Here is a 12,105-nt window from a genome sequence, read left to right as displayed (position 1 = left end):
CTAGTAGTTTTATATCCTTAATGTACTGTGGCGCCCAAAACTGCACACAGTACTGGAGGTGAGGCCACACCAGCACAGAGTAGAGCGGGACAATCCCCCTCTCTCAACCAGCTGCAATACAGCACTTGATGCACCCCAGGACACAGTTGGCCCTCTTGGCTGCCAGGGCACACTGTTGGCTCATGTTCCACTTGCCGTTGACCAGAACCCCCAGGTCCCTCTCTGCAGAGCTGCTCTCCAGCCTCTCGTTCCCCAGTCTGTATGTACATCCAGGGTTGCCACGTCCCAGGTACAAAATCCAGCACTTGCCCTTGTTAAACTTCATACGATTGGTGATTGCCCAGCTCTGTAACTTGTCTAGATCCCTCTGCAGGGCCTCTCTGCCCTCAAGAGTGTCAACAGCCCCTCCCAACTTTGTGTCATGAGCAAACTGAATTAGTATTCCTTCCAGTCCTGCACCCAAGTAATTTATGAAGCCATTAAAGAGTACTGGCCCTGAGATGGATTCCTGCAGAACCCCGCTAGTGACTGGCCGCCAGCTTGATGTAACCCCATTTACTATGACCCTTGAGCCTGACCCTTCAGCCAATTGCTCACCCATTGCATTATGTGTTTATCCAGCTGTGTGCTGGAGTTTGTAAAGTTTGGTTGGGATTGTCATCTCTGAATTTTCATTCTGTCATGGTAGTGGAAAAAAAAATGAATAGTCTGCATTGCCCTCAATTTGCTCATTGCTGCAGCTCTGCACTGAGACAGTGACAGCACCCAACCTTCAGCTTTAAGGTTTTGGGCCACAACAGGACAGATTTTTATTATCCAGTACAAAACAGGCAGCATGCTGTGGGTATTGCTGGCTTTTCTTTACCTTCTTCTGAAGCATTGGAAATTGATGGGGAAAATGCTTTAGAAGGTGGGAGCTGGTGCAGTACATCCCCCTCCCCTTGAGACCTCCCTGTGGTCCTGCCTGTGATTGCCAGCTCCCTGACAACTTGCTGGGCTAGGTGGAGGCTTGCATTGCCATGCAGCGTGGCCTCTGAATCATCTGCCAAAATCACTCGGGTACATTGCAGGAGCCAGTTCCCTGGTTTGGTCTCTTCTAGTCTTTACCTGTGGCACAGAGCAGCTTTGCTTGTGGAGGACTGTGCTGCCTTGGTCTAGATGAAGCCTTCAGCCTCAATATCAGCAAAGCTGACCAGCCCATGTAGCACAGGAGCTCCTATCTGTTGGTCATAACAGGCTAATCTTCAACCCTGAGAGCTGGGAGGTCAAAACATCACTTTGAGGAAAGCAGCTAATCACGTCAAACAACAGGTCCAAAACCATGTTTTTCTCAGTGACTAAAAAACATGAGATCTTAAAATACACAGAGGGGGATTGAGGCCATATAGGCAATATTCCTGGGACAGAGTCCTACATTATTGCCATTAACTTTGATCCCCGTGTTGTCTCATTTACTACTTCTGGAAGGCAAGGCAGCAGCTGGCTTTTCCAACCTTCCTTAATGACTTTCTTTCCCATCAAGAAGTGCACAAAGATATTTCATGCTATGGCAGAATTTAAGTCTTTGTACATTGCTTCGTCCCACCACAACTACAGACTGGCTTCACCTACAGAGTTTGCACTACTACTTATATTTGAACTTTTCCAGCTTTGGACCTTGGGATTTGGATCCACACTTTAGCTAAAGGAAGGCCAGCTGAGATGAAGGGATCTGACTCCCGCTACAGACCTTCCCAAACCGTGGGAGTGCTCCTCTTGAACAGCTCTGATCTGGGCCCATCTCTAAATATAACCATAACACAATAAAAAAAACCCAAGAAATAACTGTAACCTTCCATCCAACAGTGGTTGAGTTATTACTGCAGTTACATCACAGCTGAAACAGGTGCAAGGAAATAAGCCTCCCAGAAGTTTCTATTCAGGAGGGAAATGACTGAAGAAAGAAGAGGGAAAGGAGGAAGGCGGAGGTAAGGGTAGGAGCCAGGGGACAGAGCGGAAGTTGTTTCTCTTGGGATGTGGCCAACTTAGTAGCTGTCTGAACCCAGGAGATGTCTTGGATGCTCCTTCTGTTACTGTCTTTGCTTTTTCAATTTTCAGGCTGCCTGCTATGAGAGAGCATGATAATACCAGTATTGTGTTGCCCTCTCAGTGCCCTACTGCCTGGGACCTCCACAGCCCGCTGAACCGCATTTAGATCTGATGCACACAGACACACATCCTTCCAAGTGGATTTTGCGCAATTTTCAAGGAAACCTTTAAGGACTCATCAGCTCAAGTAATTCTCTCTGCCCCAAAACTATGGGGAAGGGAAACGATTATGAGAAAGCTCATGTTCCTCCAGCAGCTGCAGTCACTTTGGGTGGGATTCATCTGACTAAACATAGATGTCTCCATCTGAGCTAGTCACGCTAGGCTCCCTTTATGGAGGAGAACATGGGGAAATATAGGCACAGCTATGAGTCATCCCCTCCCCAGGTCAGTGTCTGAAACAGGTCAGGCGAATCTTGTCCATTTCTCTTCTTTGCTTGTAAAAGGAGCTGCAACGAAGAGGCTAAAAGTGTAGATCTGTAAAGTTAGATGAAGCCCATGCTGTATCTGGTGTCCAAAGCCAATGATTTGATCTGGGACCAAAGGACCAAGCTGTGGTGAGGGCATTGCCAGCAAATGCTGAGTAACCACAGCGGAGTGGGATAAATTAGCTCAGCTGGAGCTTATTTCACTGTGGGACAGGAGGCAAGGAGTGCAATGCTGGAGAGGAAATGGCCTAAGAAAAAATGCCTGTAAAAGTCACTGTTGGATGTCACCCTAGCGCCAAGACTATGTTTGTTTTGAGTCAGAGCAGGTACCTCTGCTTTTCTGTTTGCAGGCTAGAGTTACTGCCTTTCTGACACCACTGCATCTCACTGCAAGACCAGCTACTTCTCCACTCCTGGCCTCTCTTTCCTTCCCACCTCTCAGTTCCAGATTTCAGTACAGTGGGTCCACCTTCACATCCCTGTGGAGCATCAGTGTGCTGCTGAGTGCTCACAATCCCTGGGAGGCCTGGTGCAAAGGACCGTTCATCATTGATGGCAGAGCTGTGACTCTAGAGCTCTTCCAAGTGCCACGGACGCTTGGGCATCTTCCAGTGGGACGTTGGCTGTCTGTGCCCTGTGCTGTAGCTCCTGACAGCTCAGCTCTGCCCATGTCCTCTGTCCGGCCTCCTGGCCTAGCACTGAGCTGTGTGTTGAAACAGAGGAGCATTTCCCACGATACGCGTGCATCAGGGACGCGTGGGGAAAGGAAGTGCAGCAGTTGCCAGAAGCACCAATGATGGTTACTTTTTGTTGTTATCTGATGAGAAAAGTAACAAAGCAGAAATGCTTTGAGCGTGCCATGAGCCAGCTCCTCTGTCGAGGGATTACTTCTAAGGACTCTCAAGACCTTATGTGCACCCATGACTATAATCCATGAGTAAGAGCATGAAGCATGCACACAAGGTAAATAAATGGTTAGAGGGAGCTGCTCCGAGTCAAATTCCTCCCCCCAAAGTTTTTCTTTTCCTTTCTCACCATTGAGAGACAAACAAAGGCTCAAGTGATGTCATCGGGCAATGCATTTGGCAAGTTTCTTGCCACTGTGTCCCAGTATGCGACATGCCTGTTTCCTGACACTATCTTTACATTCGTCAGAGGTGGCACATGCAGAAATTACAGCAGAGCGTGGCGGTAAGAAGCAGGGTGCAGAGGAGAAATGATGCTCTTTAGTTCTACTGCAACTGGTTCTGCTCAGTGCTAACCTGAAGCTAATGGATGGGCCAAGTGCCAAATGTGCAACCACCTGCTGTAGGTCGCTGACTGACAGAGAGGGGCTGGTGCCGTAGGGCCTTAAATTACCCTCCCAGAAAAAAACATAAAGGTGAGTTAATTTGCTTAAAAACAGACAAACAAAAAAAAATCTGTGCCTGTATATGTATGTGTTTGCACATACACACGATGTACTTTGGAAAGACCTAAGGAGTGGAAGGCCTTAGAAGCTGATGTGGGAATTAAGGACCTCTCCTGAACTCAGGACTTGGGTTCCTCAGCCTGCTGATAGACAATTCTGTGCTGGGACTTTCCAGAGATCCCTTTTCTCCAGCTGCTAGGCAGAACTGGGGCTCTGGTGGCTTTAAGCCTGCCAAAGGATTTGGTATCAAGGCAGAGCCTTGCTGTGTGCTTGGATATTTCTGGGAAAGCCAGCTGGGAGGTAAGGAGAGGTATGTTCATTAAGTGCCCTCACTTGGAGTTAAAGGGCCAAGCACGCTCCTGCTCCTTCCTCTGCTACAAGAAGGTCGCCAGGATGAACAAAATGGTTAAAGGCAGATGACGAGAAAACAGCCTGGTAATTGCATTACCCCCAGGGTGGGGTGGCTGCTGGTCACGGGTATTGGTCACAGGTATCAAGGTACAGCTCTGGGTAAATGCTGGTTCTTGATCCTTCCCTCCTGTCACAGTCCTTCTCCAGAAAATAATGGCTTTGCTCCTCATTCATTAACACCTTGGCTGTGGGATTTGTGTGTTTGAGCCAAGCGCCACAACCTGCCCTGCCCTGCATGATCAAAACAAGCTGTCCGAGATAATCGCCTCTCTCACCAGAGGTGCAAGCACATGTGGTGGGATCCCTAGAGTCTCTGTGTGCCTGTGCCCCATGGCTGGATTGGTACCGATGTCTATTAATAGAAACAAAGGAAGGGATTAGGAGGGGAGAAAAACCACAGCTCTCTCCCCACACTGCCTAGCTCTGCTCGGGTTGAAAGGCCTCCCTTGGCTGCAGTCACTGTACACCTTTCTTTATATCATCTATACCAGAATATGCATTTCTTTGCTGCAGAGACCTGAGAGTCAACCCCATGTAGCTCAGCCTTCTGTGGCACCTGAGCGGTATGGCTGCCTCATGCCAAGGTGACCAGCTTGTGTGAATTTACTCCAAGGTGCATCCTCTTGTCCCCTGCATTCAGCGTTTGGCTGAGATGCTTGCCGCTTTCCTGAGAGGCAACAGCTGAAATTGTGGAGCTACTTCCTCCACTGAGAGATATATCCAGAAATGTTTCACTATTCAGTCCACTGAAAAAGAGAGATGGCCTGGACCCCGTGCAGCTCTGGGCTTGCAGCACTTTGAGAGCCAAGCAGGCATGTAGGCACTCTCACTTTAAGAATTGATTTCCTAAGTGAACTGTCAACTCCCGGTGGCTAGAAAAATCTGCAAACAATTTCTAGTCACTGAACAAAGCAAATCTTTGTACTGTGCTGTAATAGTTCATTATTAAAGAAAGGCTCCTTTGTTAGGCTATAAGAAATTGTGTGTACTTTGCCGCTCTTCACAATGTGCCTTGGTGTGACTCTGCAATGCATATAAAATCGTATTTCATGTCCCATGAAAAGATGACATAGTGGGTTATTTTAATTTCAGTAGGAAAAGCGCAGGGTAAAGCAAAGATCATAGCACAGCTCTGATGATTGAACTTTATTGTTGATGCATTTGATTCATGACTGTACAAGAGGAGAGGGTAAATGAGGAACAACAGGGGTGAAATTAGTAGAGAGGGAAAACTTTAGCAGCTGCATATTCCTGCAAGTTTTGTTACTTACTGGGCTGTATTTTTGTAGTTCCAGGCTTAAATGAGTCAAAACAGGAATCAAAGGGCGTCAGTCTTTTCCCATCCAGAAAAGCAAATGTGTTTCCAGCTCCCTCCCTTCTTTCTTTTGCTCTGCACCCAGCGAGCTCCTGGTAATCTGCCAGTTTTGGCCCTAGAGCTGCAGGGAAGCCCGAGCCCTGTTACGCTGCTCAACATCTGCTTGTGTTGCATGTTGGCATTGCTTTGCAGAGGACCCAGCTGTGGCACGGGCACAGCCTTTGCCTGTATGAGCAGAGCTGGAGGAAGATGCAGACATTGCTTCTCATGTTCCTCATCCACACAGCCCAAAATGCTTCCCCTGCCCCTGGCAGGCTTGCTTTGAGCCATGTGGTCCCCCTCTCCCTGCTGGCACACAGGCCCTTAGGCTTCAACTCCACTAAACCCAGTGTTTTCCTTTGCATTTTATTCAAACACATTTTGTCAGCCACACCTGCCAGACCGTCAAGTAATCTTGCATCTTCCTTAGTTTCTTGTCTTGCAGTGTTTTGCACGGGGCTGGCAGTTCATGAACAGGGCTGTAGTTTTCCTGCCTCTTCCTTCCCCCGTCACACCATCAGGGCTGGGTAAGACCCCCAGCACTGGTTTTTCCCGCTCAGCAGGAAGAGGCGGCAGCCAGTGCTGAAGTGGGCATTGGGCAGACAATTTCTTTAAGCCCTGCTCACTTTCAGCTGTTGGCTGGGCTGTAAATGGGGCTTTTCCAATAAGTGTCCAGCCCATCTCAGGCTGAGGCTGCTCACTCCTGTTGTGCGGGTGATTCATATGCCATCTAATAATAGCAGCTCCCGGCCATGCCAGCACAATAACTGACCATGGAAAACTCCACAATGCTTTGGGCTGCCGGCCCATCAGCTTTCCCAAACTGAGCTGGCCGTGGCTCATGGTTTGCCTTCGAGGGCAGTGCAGCACGGTTCAGCAAGAGGCTGCAAGCCGTGCTGCGGGCATTGCTGTGAGTGGTGCTGGTCCTCCGGTCGTGAGCCCTCCGTCCCAGTGGCAATGTCACCACCAGCATGCTTTGGGAGCTGGTGGAAAACAGACTGCTCCTTCCTGCTACTTTAAATAAAGCAGATGATATTAATTACCTGCTCTGCTGGCCAGCAGCCAGCTCAGGTAGTTGCACGCAGCCTAACCACCACTCCTGGCCCTTCCAGGGCAAAACCGTGTTTTTCCTTACTGGCCATCCTCAAATGGTATTTAGAGTATCTGCAAGAAGCTGCTTCATGGCTGCAAAATGCATCTTGGTGGCAGAGCCACTGCTGCTCCTGCTACTGCAAGGCAGCTGGAGGTTTGCTGGGAATGCCTCACTCACTTGTTTGGATGCTCCTAGGGAGAAAGGGCAATGGCAGGGAAAAATGACGCTCGTGTCCCCTGGCCAGACTCCTGCACCACCTTCTCCTGTGCTCCTGAGGTGTTTACCCTGGCCAGTGTTTGACTATCTAAAAAGGAAGGCAGGAGGGTGTCAATGGCGCCTAGAGAGGTCTTACCCCGGGGATATGTGGCTGAAGCCTTGCCAGGTGATGGGTCTATGTCTTGGGTGCAGACCAGAAGTGAGGCCAGGGAGGGGGTGAGAAGCACATCACTACCCAGCATTACAGCCCTAGTCAGTTAATTAAGGATCTCACTTCACACAGGGACAGCGATCCCGAGCAGGGCCGCTGGGGTGGGAGCGGGATGCCCAGGCCAGCTGGGAGTTGCTCAGCAGCCCGGCTCTGCAGCCAGGACGGCACCGCACAGTGAGCCGGGACTCCCACAGCGTGGCAGCACTGAACTGCTGAGATCGTCTTAGGACCTCGGCCTCAAAGATGGCTCTTCCCCAGCTGCTTCGAGCAATGTGAGCTTTGCTGTGGCCCAGGGGAAAAACACATGTCTAGGGGAGACAGGGTCACTGTTGAGCCCTTGGAGGTGACCATAAAATATTGGAAGAGGATTAATTGGAAGCCAGAAAGCCAATGCATGACAGAGCTGAGTGTGTGAAACTGAGCGAGATGCAGCAGACGGTGAGCAGTACTACAGCATGAACCAGGCACCTGGCCCCGCTCCTGGGTGGAAGGAAGGAGACAAGGTGCACCCCCTCCCTCCTGCCACCAAACTCTGTGGCTGTGAGCAGGGCTGCCTACACAAAACCTCCTGCACAGGCACCTCAGACCTTTGCTGACTTCAGCTCGTGGGGATGGCAGCCAGCTGGGCTGGCCAGGCTGCGCAGGACGTGGGCTCCTCAGCCAGCATTGCTACTGTGCCCCGTCTCCTGGTGAGACCTTGGCTCTCTGGAAGTCATGGGGACGGGGCTGTGCTGTCATACCACCCACACAGCAGCCGGGGGATTTTCCTGGGAGGCAACTGGCTCATCGTTTCACTTTTGCCATGCGTTTGCCTTTCAGGAAGGTTTTCCTTTCATTCCTCCCCTGACCTAAGCTGGAGCCGGGGTTTTTCAAGCCCTGAGAGCAGGGTGACATGGGTCAGCTCCCTACTGCAGCTGCACTACCTGGGGAAGGACCTAAAAGCCAGGAGCCGAGGTCCAGCTATGCTGGCACCAGCAGTGGTGACACAGCTGTGGTGCTCATCTCCCGAGGGCCTCAGACATGCCTTTTGAAACCCTCCTGTATTGCAAAAATCATGAAATGGTCCCTGGCGGAGGAGGAAGAGCTGGCCCTGGTGGCCAGCTGCTGCACCCTTCAAGGACGCCCCCGACTTGAAACTGGGCTGGTCCCAGTTTTGGTGAGTGCATGTGGTGGCTCTAAAATGACTAAATGCTGCCTTTTCGCTTTGTTTTTCTTCCTCTAAATCTGATGTTTTCGTTGCAGTGGACCAGCATTTACCAGCAAAATGACTTTGACCAAATACTCATGCTCGGCAAACCCACTACAGTGGCACCAGCAAATCTAAGCAATGCCATTATCTAGGGCACACTGGGAACAGCATTTGGGGTTTTGAGGCTCTCCATTTTTAAGTTTAGTGCAAGACCAGCCAGACATGGGCTGATTTTCATGTGCCCATTTGTGTCTCTTTTAAAGTGAGGCAATTTGCATCCAAAACTGATGGAAACCCTGAAGTTTTCAGGACAATGTTGACGTAAAACTCATCACCTGGTGTAGAACAGGAGAAAAGAGAGCCTGTCTCTCTGCAGCCTGCCTCCTGAAGGCAAATACTTTGTTTGAGAACACGCACAAAGAGGGGAGGATCAAGTTCAGCAGTGCTAATAATTAACTGGATAAATCAAAGACTTTACTACTTGCTTCAGGACTGTAGATTTTGTTTGTGACCAGCAGGTCGTCCACAATGAATAGTCCAAGGGGATTTTGTAATCTCCTGGGCTTTCTGCAAAACAGGGCCCTTTGCACCAGTGCTTCTAAGTGAAGCTTGGCAGAGAGGGGTTGCACACGAGCTGCTGAAACTATGGGAGCTGCTAAAGTCAGAGCTGAGCCTGCAGCAGGCGACCCCGGATGCCAGCCATGTTTCAAACACAAGATGCAAAGACTGCGATCACAGATCCCAGGCCAAGTGGACAACTCACATCTCAGAAGAGGCCCTGGCTTCAGCACCAGCAAAGGTCTTGCTGGGCAGAGGATTCCTGAATGCATTTTGCTGGCTGATGCTCCAGCCCTCTCTGTCTCTGCTGACCCTCCAGCTAAACTGGAGCCACACACTTTCCGGCTGCCCAGGCCAAGCAGAGCTCAGGTGAAGCGCTGACTGAAACCCAAGCTGCTTCAGGACACGAAGGTAAGTAAGAAGTGCTATAGCGGTTCAAGACTGCACTCCACAGAGCTAAGAAAGGCATTGCTGCCTCCCTAATTGTGTGGCTAGCCTTTGTACAGCTTCAAGCATTTTCTGTAATTGGGAGAAAACAGCAGCAATCTCCAAGGGACTAGCTAAGGAGAGGAAAAAAATAGCATGCAATATTTTTGGTTTTTCTCCCATGTTACAGCCCAGCCTTGAGAGAGGAGGAAAGGGCAGGGAGAGGCATCCAAGGCGAGGAAAGGATGGGACACAGAGCAGGTGTAGGAGCTGTGCCACCGCGCTCACTCACTCTGTGCCAGCCTGCAGTGAGGCCACATGGTGGGCAGGCGCTGGGACACCACACTGCAGACTTCAAAGTGACATGAATTCCTTGAGTTTAGCAATAAACAAGCGTGGCATGGCATGTCCCCACTAACAGTGCCCGAAGGCGAGCACTTGGTCAGCAGCAGGAACTTGCCTGCTCCAGGGGTGATGTGAAGAGGAAAGAGCAGCTCTAGGGGACCAGCCACACTGCTTCTCCCTGCATGGCTGCAAAGGAGAGCTTGACATTTACTGTTGGTGGGAGGAAACCGGCCCCCATCCCCACACGCGCTGCGGCACAGCCTGCCACATGCTGTGGCCATGCAGACCTCCATCCTCTGCTGCCCCAGGCCCCAGCCTCACTGTGGGCACTGGGATCTCCTCCAGCCGATACTGTGCCGCTGGGTAGTGATGAATGGGAGGGACAAAGTGTAGGTGAGGACGCTTCCACCTCCAGCAAGCAAGAGCCTGATGTGCAGCCATGTCTCTTAGGGAGCTGCCGAGCTCCACAACTCTGAGGGTTCAGTGCCTGATCACTGCTTTCACACAAGGTATGAGTTGGTTTTTTAGCCCTCTTTTACCTCTGTAACCCTCTGGTGAGAGCTCAAGTTCAGCTTCTGCAGCAGGACTACTGGGGATGGGCAGGCCTCTGCCCATTTTAGTTTTTTCTTTGAAGCTCCAGCCCAAAAGTCATATTCCAGCGATGCCACAGCTGTGGATTCCAACAGCCAAACTTGAAGGAGTTTACTGAAATCAATGGAGACCAGATTGGCCGGGGGCTGAAGTGGTCAGCAATGCCAGGAATGAGACATATCTGCCCTTTCCCAGCAATAGCCTTTTAGGCGGATAAAGTATTTAGCCAGTGAAAATATTGCCATGACCCTTTGGCACCGTGGGATGTGCTGTAGGTCTTCAAAGCAAAACTGCCCCAAGGCAAGATAGGCAAACTGAATTTCTCTTATGGCCTGGGAGGGCTAGCCACTCATGTCATGGACATGGGAAGTCTTCCAGCAGCAAAGGTGCAGTGGGACCAATGCTCAGGAAGGGGGATGCACACATTTCCCACGGTCCTCCCTCAGAGGATGCTGCCTGCAGGCACAACCCTTTCTCTGCCCAGCCCTATAGGTGCCTCTGCTTTGGGGTTTTCACTAAGGGTTGCTACAGGAACTTAAATACTTCTGTGCATCCAGGGCTGAGCAGCTCCCTGCTCCCGCTCCCCCTTGCTAGTGTGGGGCTGGCAGCGCCAGGGCTCCAAGGATAGTGGAGGACGCTCAGGTACAGCAGGAGTGGGGTCGTTCAGCTCAGCTAATTAGTGCTACTATTTCTGTCTCTGGCCTTTTCTCAGTTTGTATCCATCTGGGACTCTTTGCAGTCATTACAGAGCTTTCCACCCTCCTGTTTTTTTCCTCTCTCCTCCTCTGTCTTCCAGATTTTTGCCACTGTTTCATGTTGCTGTCCAAGTTATTTGTCTCTTCTGTCTTGCTCTGGTCGTGGGAACATTAGTAATGTTTTTTTGTAGAGCAGGGTGGCTTAGAGACCTGACAGCCATCCTAGCGCTGCTGGCAAAGGCTGCTCAGCCAGTCCCTGGGAAACGATCCTGTTTATGGTTCATCACCATCTGATCTACCCACTGCTTCTTGCTCCCGCCTGGGCCCAACTGTGCCGCCGCCGTGCTTGGCCGTGCAGAGCCAGGCGGGGAGATGCAGTCTAGCCCGCTCGCCCCCCGCTCTCCTGCCGCAGCCGCCCCACGTGTGGCTGTGAAGGGAAGCGTGACTCACACGGGCCTCCCACCCATGAGTAACAGTGTTGGTCTATCACGCCTCAGCCAGCCGGGGCAGCTTGGAGGGCGGGAGGCTGCTTCCTCAGCGAGGCATGAAATAGGTCGCTCCGCCTTCAGGACACGGCTGAAACAGGGACCAAGGCTGCAAGACGTGGCACCTACACGCAGCCTTGCATCAGAGGCAGGGGCTGTACCCTGCTAAGGGGGCAGGCAGGGAGGTACGCCTGAAGGCAGACACCGGGTGCAGGGATTCCCATTAAACACCAACATCAGTTCTTTCTTCTTCCTTGCCCAAACCCAACTCCTTTTTGCCTGGGAAATGCACTGGGCCAGTGTGAAGCCAGCAAGGGAAAACAGGAAGAGACAGTGGGAACATGAAGGGTGGAAACACTCAGTGGTTTTGTGCTTCTCAGGGTGGAAAGAGGCCCAGGTTATTAAATAGCAGGCAATTTTAGCATGAGTTATTAATATTAGTTGTTTGTACTGGGAAGTGGTGCCTAGGGGCTCCCATTGCACTAATCATGTAACAAAGCCCTGTTCCTAACACAAATAGCTTGTGTTTCAGCCTGTGGAGATCAAGCTGTCACCTTCCCATTACCCACCCCCCTTTGAAAAACAGTATGAAGATTGCACAGTC

Source organism: Phalacrocorax carbo, chromosome 2, assembly GCF_963921805.1.
Source record: "Phalacrocorax carbo chromosome 2, bPhaCar2.1, whole genome shotgun sequence".
NCBI classification, from domain to species: domain Eukaryota; kingdom Metazoa; phylum Chordata; class Aves; order Suliformes; family Phalacrocoracidae; genus Phalacrocorax; species Phalacrocorax carbo.
Note: the sequence above shows the minus strand (reverse complement) of the source record.